This window comes from Oncorhynchus masou, unplaced genomic scaffold, assembly GCF_036934945.1.
Source record: "Oncorhynchus masou masou isolate Uvic2021 unplaced genomic scaffold, UVic_Omas_1.1 unplaced_scaffold_3097, whole genome shotgun sequence".
Taxonomy (NCBI): Eukaryota; Metazoa; Chordata; class Actinopteri; order Salmoniformes; family Salmonidae; genus Oncorhynchus; species Oncorhynchus masou.
Genome location: NW_027009515.1, coordinates 415 through 12,952, shown reverse-complemented (window position 1 = coordinate 12,952; position 12,538 = coordinate 415). Strand labels below are relative to the sequence as shown.

Here is a 12,538-nt window from a genome sequence, read left to right as displayed (position 1 = left end):
CAGCAGGCCTATTATATAAACATGACTAATTCACCAGCAGGCCTATTATATAAACATCACTAATTCACCAGAAGGCCTATTATATAAACATGACTAATTCACCAGCAGGCCTATTATATAAACATCACTAATTCACCAGCAGGCCTATTATATAAACATGACTAATTCACCAGCAGCAGGCCTGTATTGCATAAACATGACTAATTCACCAGCAGGCCTATTTTATAAACATGACTAATTCACCAGGGAAGCCTATTATATAAACATGACTAATTCACCAGAAGGCCTATTATATAAACATGACTAATTCACCAGCAGGCCTATTATATAAACATGACTAATTCACCAGCAGGCCTATTATATAAACATGACTAATTCACCAGCAGGCCTATTATATAAACAACACTAATTCACCAGCAGGCCTATTATATAAACATGACTAATTCACAAGCAGGCCTATTATATAAACATCACTAATTCACCAGCAGGCCTATTATATAAACATGACTAATTCACCAGCAGGCCTATTATATAAACATCACTAATTCACCAGCAGGCCTATTATATAAACATGACTAATTCACAAGCAGGCCTATTATATAAACATCACTAATTCACCAGCAGGCCTATTATATAAACATGACTAATTCACCAGCAGCCTATTATATAAACATCACTAATTCACCAGCAGGCCTATTATATAAACATCACTAATTCACCAGCAGGCCTATTATATAAACATGACTAATTCCACAAGCAGGCCTATTATATAAACATCACTAATTCACCAGCAGGCCTATTATATAAACACCACTATTTCACCAGCAGCTCTATTATATAAACATGACTAATTCACCAGCAGGCCTATTATATAAACATGACTAATTCACCAGCAGGCCTATTATATAAACATGACTAATTCACCAGCAGGCCTATTATATAAACATGACTAATTCACCCAGCAGGCCTATTATATAAACATGACTAATTCACCAGCAGGCCTATTATATAAACATGACTAATTCACCAGCAGGCCTATTATATAAACATGACCAATTCACAAGCAGGCCTATTATATAAACATGACTAATTCACCAGCAGGCCTATTATATAAACATGACTAATTCACCAGCAGGCCTATTTTATAAACATGACTAATTCACCAGGAAGCCTATTATATAAACATGACTAATTCACCAGAAGGCCTATTATATAAACATGACTAATTCACCAGCAGGCCTATTATAAAACATGACTAATTCACCAGAAGGCCTATTATATAAACATGACTAATTCACAAGCAGGCCTATTTTATAAACATCACTAATTCACCAGCAGGCCTATTATATAAACACCATCATTTCACCAGCAGCTCTATTATATAAACATGACTAATTCACTAGCAGGCCTATTATATAAACATGACTAATTCACCAGCAGGCCTATTATATAAACATGACTAATTCACCAGCAGGCCTATTATATAAACATGACTAATTCACCAGCAGGCGCATATATAAACATGACTAATTCACCAGCAGGCCTATTATATAAACATGACTATTCACCAGCAGGCCTATTATATAAACATGACTAATTCACAAGCAGGCCTATTATATAAACATGACTAATTCACCAGCAGGCCTATTATATAAACATGACTAATTCACCAGCAGGCCTATTTTATAAACATGACTAATTCACCAGGAAGCCTATTATATAAACATGACTAATTCACCAGAAGGCCTATTATATAAACATGACTAATTCACCAGCAGGCTCATATATAAACATGACTAATTCACCAGAAGGCCTATTATAGTAAACATGACTAATTCACCAGGGAAAAGCCCATTATATAAACATGACTAATTCATTCAGAAGGCTCATTATATAAACATTTATCTAACCATCAGAAGGCCTATTATATAAACATGACTAATTCACCAGCAGGCCTATTATATAAACATGACTAATTCACCAGCAGGCCTATTATATAAACATGACTAATTCACCAGCAGGCCTATTTTATAAACATGACTAATTCACCAGCAGGCCTATTTTATAAACATGACTAATTCACCAGCAGGCCTATTATATAAACATGACTAATTCACCAGCAGGCCTATTTTATAAACATGACTAATTCACCAGCAGGCCTATTTTATAAACATGACTAATTCACCAGAAGGCCTATTATATAAACATGATCAACCTCTGCATCTCTCCTGAATCAGATCAACCTCTGCATCTCTCCTGAATCAGATCAACCTCTGCATCTCTCCTGAATCAGATCAACCTCTGCATCTCTCCTGAATCAGATCAACCTCTGCATCTCTCCTGAATCAGATCAACCTCTGCATCTCTCCTGAATCAGATCAACCTCTGCATCTCTCCTGAATCAGATCAACCTCTGCATCTCTCCTGAATCAGATCAACCTCTGCATCTCTCCTGAATCAGATCAACCTCTGCATCTCTCCTGAATCAGATCAACCTCTGCATCTCTCCTGAATCAGATCAACCTCTGCATCTCTCCTGAATCAGATCAGCCTCTGCAGAGATACCCTTACTGATCGGCTATGAAAAGCCAACTGACATTTACTCCTGAGGTGCTGACCTGTTGCTCCCTCGACAACCACTGTGATTATTATTATTTGACCCTGCTCGTCATTTATGAACATTTGAACATCTTGGCCATGTTCTGTTATAATCTCCACCCGGCACAGCCAGAAGAGGACTGGCCACCCCTCATAGCCTGGTTCCTCTCTACCCGGCACAGCCAGAAGAGGACTGGCCACCCCTCATAGCCTGGTTCCTCTCTACCCAGCACAGCCAGAAGAGGACTGGCCACCCTCATAGCCTGGTTCCTCTCTACCCAGCACAGCCAGAAGAGGACTGGCCACCCCTCACAGCCTGGTTCCTCTCTCGGTTTTTTCCTAGGTTTTGGCCTTTCTAGGGAGTTTTTCCTAGCCAACGTGCTTCTACACCTGCATTGCTTGCTGTTTGGGGTTTTAGGCTGGGTTTCTGTACAGCACTTTGAGACATCAGATGATGTAAGAAAGGCTTTATAAATACATTTGATTTGAACTAAACAACAGATGGAGCTGACGAAGAGTGAGATCAGTGAAGACCAGAACTCGCTGTATGAACCTCAGCGCTCAGAATCACCATCACAGTGTGAGCGAAGATATACTATCGATCACTTTGGGGGAGCGGGATGGTGTTCACGAAAAACGGAGAAGGAGCCATTCAACATTGAATTCAAAAGATACACCCCGTCCATAAAGGGAATCTGTGTTTTTCCACAGATTTATTTTTGACTCGTTTCAACGAATGTGCTACCTTGTCCAAGGTCCTGCTGTTTCGACTCTCTCTCTCTCAACATATCAATGTTTCGACTCTCTCGCTCAACATATGAATGTGTCGACTCTCTCTCTCAACATATCAATGTTTCAACTCTCTCTCTCTCTCAACATATGAATGTTTCGACTCTCTCGCTCAACATATGAATGTTTCGACTCTCTCTCTCGCTCAACATATGAATGCTCAGCTATGAAAAGCCAACTGACATTTGCTCCTGAGGTGTTGAACTGTTGCACCTTCCATAACCACTGTGGTTATTATTGCTGATGTAAAAAGGGCTTTTTGTAAAATATATTTGATTGATTGATTGTTTGCTGTGCTGTGCTGGATGTTGTCTATTCACAAACTGTCTGAGTGATGGGACATTTACATAGTATCTGTAACATATTTTGTTGTGTATTTAATCTGCATTTTAATTTCTTAAAGTGTCAATCAGCAGTAGAAACAGTGTCTCCCTGCTCCTCTTTGGGTAAAAAGCTGAGGGATGGGCCTGGAGTAATGTAACCACTCTCAGATTAATCGACAGGGCTATAGATACAAGGGCTGACCATCCACGATATCAACATTGTAATTCTGTTTCTATGGTCTGTTCCCACTACCATGTACCCAGTTTGCTTTGGATAACGGTGTCTGCTGAATGGCATATATTATTAAAGTCTACTTTGATACTGGCCAACTAACTAGTGTAGTTACCATTCATTTCCACTAGATGGCAGCCAAAGCTCTAGATGGTTCATGGCAGCCAAAGCCCTAGATGGTTCATGGCAGCCAAAGCTCAAGTTACCATTCATTTCCATTAGATGGTTCATGGCAGCCAAAGCTCTAGATGGTTCATGGCAGCCAAAGCTCTAGATGGTTCATGGCAGCCAAAGCTCTAGTTGCCATTAATTTCCACTAGATGGCGGCCGAAGTCACTAGTCTAGCGACTGGGACACGGGGTTAGTGTGCGTTGAAAGTAGTTTTCATCTTCAAAGCAAGTTAATCTGGTTACGCTTGAACCTGTTAAAGTGGACAAGCTAACTCATATTTTTACACAAGGTACAGGCATTAGGTCTATGTCTTAGGCTAGATTTACTAAATTAACTGTTTTTTTTCTTCAAACTTTTCTTCACCTTTTATTTTACGGCAGATATCTGAGACCATTCCACCATACAGAATCTGTCCAGATCCTTGATATTCTTCATCAGTAATTATGGACTGTCCTCTTTCAATCCCAACCACAGGTTTTCAAAGGGGTTTCAAATCCGGAGACTGAGATGGCCATTGCAAAATGTTGATTTTTGTGGTCAATTAACCATTTCATTGTGGATTTTGATGTGTGCTTGTGGTTATTGTCTTGCTGGAAGATCCACTGGCAGTAAGACACGTTCATTACAGGAATACTGACGATAGATAATGCTCTTTACTGTTTGACCAAATCATGGTTTTAGCCATAATACCCCCCCAAAATAGGACGTTTTGAGTGAGGTGATAATGTAGAATGGGCTCTTTCTACCTACATGTACATATTAACTCAATTTCTTCGACTAACCTGTGCCCCTCGCACGTTGACTTGGTACCGGCACCCCCTGTATATAGCCTCCACATTGACTCTGTACCGGTACCCCCTGTATATAGCCTCCACATTGACTCTGTACCGGTACCCCCTGTATATAGCCTCCACATTGACTCTGTACCGGTAACCCCTGTATATAGCCTCCACATTGACTCTGTACCGTAACACCCTGTATATAGCCTCCACATTGACTCTGTACCGGTACCCCTGTATATAGCCTCCACATTGACTCTGTACCGGTACCCCTGTATATAGCCTCCACATTGACTCTGTACCGTAACACCCTGTATATAGCCTCCACATTGACTCTGTACCGGTACCCCTGTATATAGCCTCCACATTGACTCTGTACTGTAACACCCTGTATATAGCCTCCACATTGACTCTGCACCGGTACCCCTGTATATAGCCTCCACATTGACTCTGTACCGTACCCCTGTATATAGCCTCCATATAGACTCTGTACCGGTACCCCCTGTATATAGCCTCCACATTGACTCTGTACCGGTACCCCCTGTATATAGCCTCCACATTGACTCTGTACCGGTAACCCCTGTATATAGCCTCCACATTGACTCTGTACCGTAACACACTCTATATAGCCTCCACATTGACTCTGCACCGGTACCCCCTGTATATAGCCTCCACATTGACTCTGTACGGTACCCCCTGTATATAGCCTCCACATTGACTCTGTACGGTACCCCCTGTATATAGCCTCCACATTGACTCTGCACCGGTACACCCTGTATATAGCCTCCACATTGACTCTGTACCGGTACCCCTGTATATAGCCTCCACATTGACTCTGTACCGGTACCCCTGTATATAGCCTCCACATTGACTCTGTACTGTAACACCCTGTATATAGCCTCCACATTGACTCTGCACCGGTACCCCTGTATATAGCCTCCACATTGACTCTGTACCGGTACCCCTGTATATAGCCTCCATATAGACTCTGTACCGGTACCCCCTGTATATAGCCTCCACATTGACTCTGTACCGGTACCCCTGTATATAGCCTCCACATTGACTCTGTACCGGTAACCCCTGTATATAGCCTCCACATTGACTCTGTACCGTAACACACTGTATATAGCCTCCACATTGACTCTGCACCGGTACCCCCTGTATATAGCCTCCACATTGACTCTGTACGGTACCCCCTGTATATAGCCTCCACATTGACTCTGTACGGTACCCCCTGTATATAGCCTCCACATTGACTCTGCACCGGTACCCCCTGTATATAGCCTCCACATTGACTCTGTACCGGTACCCCCTGTATATAGCCTCCACATTGACTCTGTACCGGTATCCCCTGTATATAGCCTCTACATTGACTCTGTACCGTAACACCCTGTATATAGCCTCCACATTGACTCTGTACCGGTACCCCCTGTATATAGGCTCTACATTGACTCTGTACCGGTACCCCCTGTATATAGCCTCCACATTGACTCTGTACCGGTACCCCCTGTATATAGCCTCCACATTGACTCTGTACCGGTACCCCCTGTATATAGCCTCCACATTGACTCTGTACCGTAACACCCTGTATATAGCCTCCACATTGACTCTGTACCGGTCTCCACCCCCCTCCAGGTGTCGCCCGTCTTCCCCATTATCCCCGGTGTATTTATACCCGTGTTCTCTGTTAACTTAACTTAACCCCTAACCTTACTGTAACCGTAACCGTAACTCTAACCGTAAACCTTACCGTAACTCTAACCGTAAACCTTACCATACCTTGAACCGTAAACCTTACCGTAACTCTAACCGTAAACCTTACCATAACCCTTACTGTAAACCTTACCATATCTCGAACCGCAACCCTAACCGTAAACCTTACCATATCTCAAACCGTAAACCTTACCGTAACCCTTACTGTAAACCTTACCGTAACTCTAACCGTAACCCTAACCGTAACTCTAACCGTAAACCTTACCGTAACTCTAACCGCAAACCTTACCATAACCCTTACTGTAAACCTTACCATATCTCGAACCGCAACCGCAACCCTAACCGTAAACCTTACCATATCTCGAACTGTAAACCTTACCGTAACCCTAACTGTAAACCTTACCGTAACCCTAACTGTAAACCTTACCGTAACCCTAACTGTAAACCTTGCCGTAACTCTAACTGTAAACCTTACCATAACTCTAATCGTAAACCTTACCGTAACTCTAACCGTAAACCTTACCATGACCCTTACTGTAAACCTTACCATAACTCTAACCCTAACTGTAAACCTTACCGTAACTCTAACCGTAAACCTTACCATAACTCTAACCGTAAACCTTACCATAACCCTAACTGTAAACCTTACCGTAACCCTAACTGTAAACCTTACCATAACCCTTACTGTAAGCCTTACCGTAACTCTAACCCTAACTGTAAACCTTACCGTAACTCTAACCGTAAACCTTACCATAACTGTAAACCTTACCGTAACCCTAACTGTAAACCTTACCATAACCCTTACTGTAAACCTTACCGTAACTCTAACTCTAACTGTAAACCTTAGAGGGGGGGAAGATAGAGGAGAGGGGTAAGAGAGAGGAGAAGGAGAAGAGAGAGGAGTGGGGGAAGAGAGAGGAGAGAGGGAAGAGAGAGGAGAGGGGTAAGAGAGGAGAGGGGGAAGAGAGAAGAGGGGGAAGAGAGAGGAGAGGGGGAAGAGAGAGGAGAGGGGGAAGAGAGAGGAGAGGGGGAAGAGAGAGGAGAGAGGGAAGAGAGAGGAGAGAGGGAAGAGAGAGGAGAAGGAGAAGAGAGAGTAGTGGTGGAAGAGAGAGGAGAGAGGGAAGAGAGAGGAGAGGGGGAAGAGAGGAGAAGGGGGAAGAAAGAGGAGAGGGGGAAGAGAGAGGAGAGAGGGAAGAGAGAGGTGAGAGGGAAGAGAGAGGAGAGAGGGAAGAGAGAGGAGTGGGGGAAGAGAGAGGAGAGAGGGAAGAGAGAGGAGAGGGGGAAGAGAGGAGAAGGGGGAAGAAAGAGGAGAGGAGGAAGAGAGAGGAGAGAGGGAAGAGAGAGGAGAGAGGGAAGAGAGAAGAGAGAGGGAAGAGAGAGGAGAAGGACAAGAGAGAGGAGTGGGGGAAGAGAGAGGAGAGAGGGAAGAGAGAGGAGAGGGGGAAGAGAGGAGAAGGGGGAAGAAAGAGGAGAGGGGGAAGAGAGAGGAGAAGGAGAAGAGAGAGGAGTGGGGGAAGAGAGAGGAGAGAGGGAAGAGAGAGGAGAGGGGTAAGAGAGGAGAGGGGGAAGAGAGAAGAGGGGGAAGAGAGAGGAGAGGGGGAAGAGAGAGGAGAGGGGGAAGAGAGAGGAGAGGGGGAAGAGAGAGGAGAGAGGGAAGAGAGAGGAGAGAGGGAAGAGAGAGGAGAAGGAGAAGAGAGAGTAGTGGTGGAAGAGAGAGGAGAGAGGGAAGAGAGAGGAGAGGGGGAAGAGAGGAGAAGGGGGAAGAAAGAGGAGAGGGGGAAGAGAGAGGAGAGAGGGAAGAGAGAGGAGAGAGGGAAGAGAGAGGAGAGAGGGAAGAGAGAGGAGTGGGGGAAGAGAGAGGAGAGAGGGAAGAGAGAGGAGAGGGGGAAGAGAGGAGAAGGGGGAAGAAAGAGGAGAGGAGGAAGAGAGAGGAGAGAGGGAAGAGAGAGGAGAGAGGGAAGAGAGAGGAGAAGGACAAGAGAGAGGAGTGGGGGAAGAGAGGAGAAGGGGGAAGAAAGAGGAGAGGGGGAAGAGAGAGGAGAAGGAGAAGAGAGAGGAGAGGGGGGAGAGAGAGGAGAGAGAGGAGTGAGGGAAGAGAGAGGAGTGGTGGAAGAGAGAGGAGAGGGAGAAGAGAGAGGAGAGGGGGAAGAGAGGAGAGGGGGAAGAGAGGAGAGGGGGAAGAAAGAGGAGAGGGGGAAGAGAGAGGAGAGGGAAGAGAGAGGAGAGGGGGAAGAGAGCAGAGGGGGAAGAGAGAGAGAGGGGGAAGAGAAAGGAGAAGGAGAAGAGAGAGGAGAGAGGGAAGAGAGAGGAGAGGGGGAAGAGAGAGGAGAAGGAGAAGAGAGAGGAGTGGGGGAAGAGAGAGGAGAGGGGGTAGAGAGAGGAGAGGGGGTAGAGAGAGGAGAGGGAAGAGAGAGAAGAGAGGGAAGAGAGAGGAGAGAGGGAAGAGAGAGGGAGAGGGGGAAGAAAGAGGAGTGGGGGAAGAGAGAGGAGAGGGGGAAGAGAGGAGAGGGGGAAGAAAGAGGAGAGGGGGAAGAAAGAGGAGAGGGGGAAGAGAGAGGAGAGAGGGAAGAGAGAGGAGAGGGGGAAGAGAGAGGAGAGAGGGAAGAGAGAGGAGAGGGGGAAGGGAGGAGAGGGTGAAGAAAGAGGAGAGGGGGAAGAGAGAGGAGAGAGGGAAGAGAGAGGAGAGGGGGAAGAGAGAGGAGAGAGGAGAGAGAGGAGTGGTGGAAGAGAGAGGAGAGGGGGAAGAGAGAGGAGAGAGGAAAGAGAGGAGAGAGAAAAGAGAGGAGTTAGGGAAGAGAGAGGAGAGAGGAAAGAGAGGAGTTAGGGAAGAGAGAGGAGTGGGGGAATACATAGACAGAGAGAGAGAGAAAGAGAGAGAGAGAGAAGGCATAAAGGCAGAGAGCGTCACCCTCGTCTAAGTGTTCCCCCTCTAGAGAGGGCTGATGACATGAAGAAGGGCAGAAGGAAGTTGTACTGTACCTCTCCCACACCAGTCTGCAGTATCTTCAACCCTGTCTCAGACTCCAGAAAGGACTTCTGAGATGCTGACAGAGACAAAAACACACAACAAACCCAAAACAGTCATTATTCATGATTTTCAACACACTATTCTGTCTATGCCTCAAATGGTACTCTGTTCCCTGTTTTAGTTTTAACCCCTACAGAGTGAAAGGGATTGTGGGTTCATCCCTGGAATCATGGAAATGTACACTTAGATACTCATATCCTTCAACCCGGCCAGAGACCCAACCTTTACATTCAGCTGGAGTATAGCCGTATAGTTAGACGACAGAACACAATAAGAATATCTCTGGTAGGCTTAGGGACATTTTATAGATAAAGGATTGGTCCTATGAGAAGTAATTTGGACTAAAAGTTCACCAGAGTCAATTAATAGATGGACACCCGGCAGACTGCGTCTCTGAGAACAACAGGTTCTGAAGAATGGTTCTGTAATTCTTTCCCTCTTTAATCTGCCAGAGAGGCCTGTGCTGGGATCCAGAGTGTTAATATGGATGACAGAGAAAGGAGAGAGAGACAGACAAAGACAGAGAAAGGAGAGAGACAGAGAGAGATAGATAGAGAGCGTGAGAGAGAACGAGAGAGAGAACACGATAGAGAACAAGAGAGAGGGAGAACGAGAGAGAGAAAAAAGACAGAGAGAGCGAGAGGCAGAGAGAGAGAGAAAGACAGAGAAAGGAGAGACAGAGAGAGAAAGACAGACAGATTTAGAGCATGAGAGAGAACGAGAGAGAGTGAAAGACAGGGAGATGAAGACAGACAGAAAGGAGTGAGACAGACCGAGTGAGAGATAAAGACAGACAGATCGGGAGCGTGGGAGAACGAGAGAAAACGAGAGAGAACGAGAGAGAGAACGAGAGAGAGAACGAGAGAACGAAAGAGAGAACGAGAGAGAGAACGAGAGAAAGAGAGAGAGAATGAGAGAATGAGAAAGGGAGAACGAGAGAGAGAGATTCAAATACAAATCTTAGAATCAACTATTAAAGACTACCACATCATCCTTAGCTCTGGCATCTTCCCCATTATTTGGAACGAAGGACTGATCACCCCAATCCACAAAAGTGGAGACAAATTTTACCCCAATAAATACCGTGGAACATGCGTCAACAGTAACCTTGGGAAAATCCTCTGCATTATCATTAACAGCAGACTCATACAGATTGGACTATGTACAGACTCAGCGAGCATAGCCTTGCTATTGAGAAAGGCCGCCGTAGGCAGACATGGCTCTCAAGAGAAGACATGCCATGTGCACACTGCCCACAAAATGAGGTGGAAACTGAGCTGCACTTCCTAACCTCCTGCCCAATGTATGACCATATTAGAGAGACATATTTCCCTCAGATTACACAGATCCACAAAGAATTCTGATTTTGATCAACTCCCATATCTACTGGGGGAAATTCCAGTGTGACATCACAGCAGCAAGATTTGTGACCTGTGACCACAAGAAAAGGGCAACCAGTGAAGAACAAACACCATTGTAAATACAACCCATATTTATGCTTATTTATTTTCCCTTGTGTACTTTAACCATTTGTACATTGTTACAACACTGTATATATTTTATATATAATATGACACTTGTAATGTCTTTGTTGTTTTGAAACTTCTGTATGTGTAATGTTTACTGTTAATTTTTATTGTTTATTTCACTTTGATATGTTGTTTACCTCACTTGCTTTGGCAATGTTAACACATGTTTCCCATGCCAATAAAGCCCTTGAATTGAATTGAATTGAGAGAGAGACAGAGAGAGACAAAGAGAGAGAAAGAGACAGAGAGAGAGAGAGACAGAGAGAGAGAGAGAGAGACACAGAGAGAGAGAGACAGAGAGAGAGAGAGACAGAGAGAGAGAGAGACAGAGAGAGAGAGAGAGACAGAGAGAGAGAGAGAGACAGAGAGAGACAGAGATGCCATCAAAAGGAACATAAATTTCAACATACCAATTAGGATTTGGCTAAAAATACTTGAATCAGTCATAGAGCCCATTGCCCTTTATGGTTGTGAGGTCTGGGGTCCGCTCACCAACCAAGACTTTACAAAATGGGACAAACACCAAATTGAGACTCTGCACGCAGAATTCTGCAAAAATATCCTCAGTGTACAACGTAGAACACCAAATAGTGCATGCAGAGCAGAATTAGGCCGATACCCACTAATTATCAAAATCCAGAAAAGAGCTGTTAAATTCTATAACCACCTAAAAGGAAGCGATTCCCAAACCTTCCACAACAAAGCCATCACCTACAGAGAGATGAACCTGGAGAAGAGTCCCTAAGCAAGCTGGTCCTGGGGCTCTGTTCACAAACACAAACACACCCTACAGAGCCCCATGACAGCAGCACAATTAGACCCAACCAAATCATGAGAAAACAAAAAGATAATTACTTGACACATTGGAAAGAATTAACAAAAAAACAGAGCAAACTAGAATGCTATTTGGCCCTACACAGAGAGTACACAGTGGCAGAATACCTGACCACTGTGACTGACCCAAAATTAAGGAAAGCTTTGACTATGTACAGACTCAGCGAGCATAGCCTTGCTATTGAGAAAGGCCGCCGTAGGCAGACATGGCTCTCAAGAGAAGACAGGCTATGTGCTCACTGCCCACAAAATGAGGTGGAAACTGAGCTACACTTCCTAACCTCCTGCCCAATGTATAACCATATTAGAGAGACATATTTCCCTCAGATTACACAGATCCACAAAGAATTCGAAAACAAATCCAATTTTGAAAAACTCCCATATCTACTGGGTGAAATTCCACAGTGTGCCATCAGAGCAGCAAGATTTGTGACCTGTTGCCACGAGAAAAGGGCAACCAGTGAGGAACAAACACCATTGTAAATACAACCCATATCTATGCTTATTTATTTTATATTGTGTCCTTTCAAATTTGTACCTTG

The 12,538-nt window shown here is 44.5% G+C and overlaps 1 pseudogene; it reads right to left on the bottom strand.

Moving 5' to 3' along the window:
• Positions 1–9,649, bottom strand: part of LOC135534173 (receptor-type tyrosine-protein phosphatase-like N) — a 39,361-nt pseudogene extending 29,712 nt beyond the window's left edge.
• Between the last annotated feature and the right edge of the window lie 2,889 nt (positions 9,650–12,538).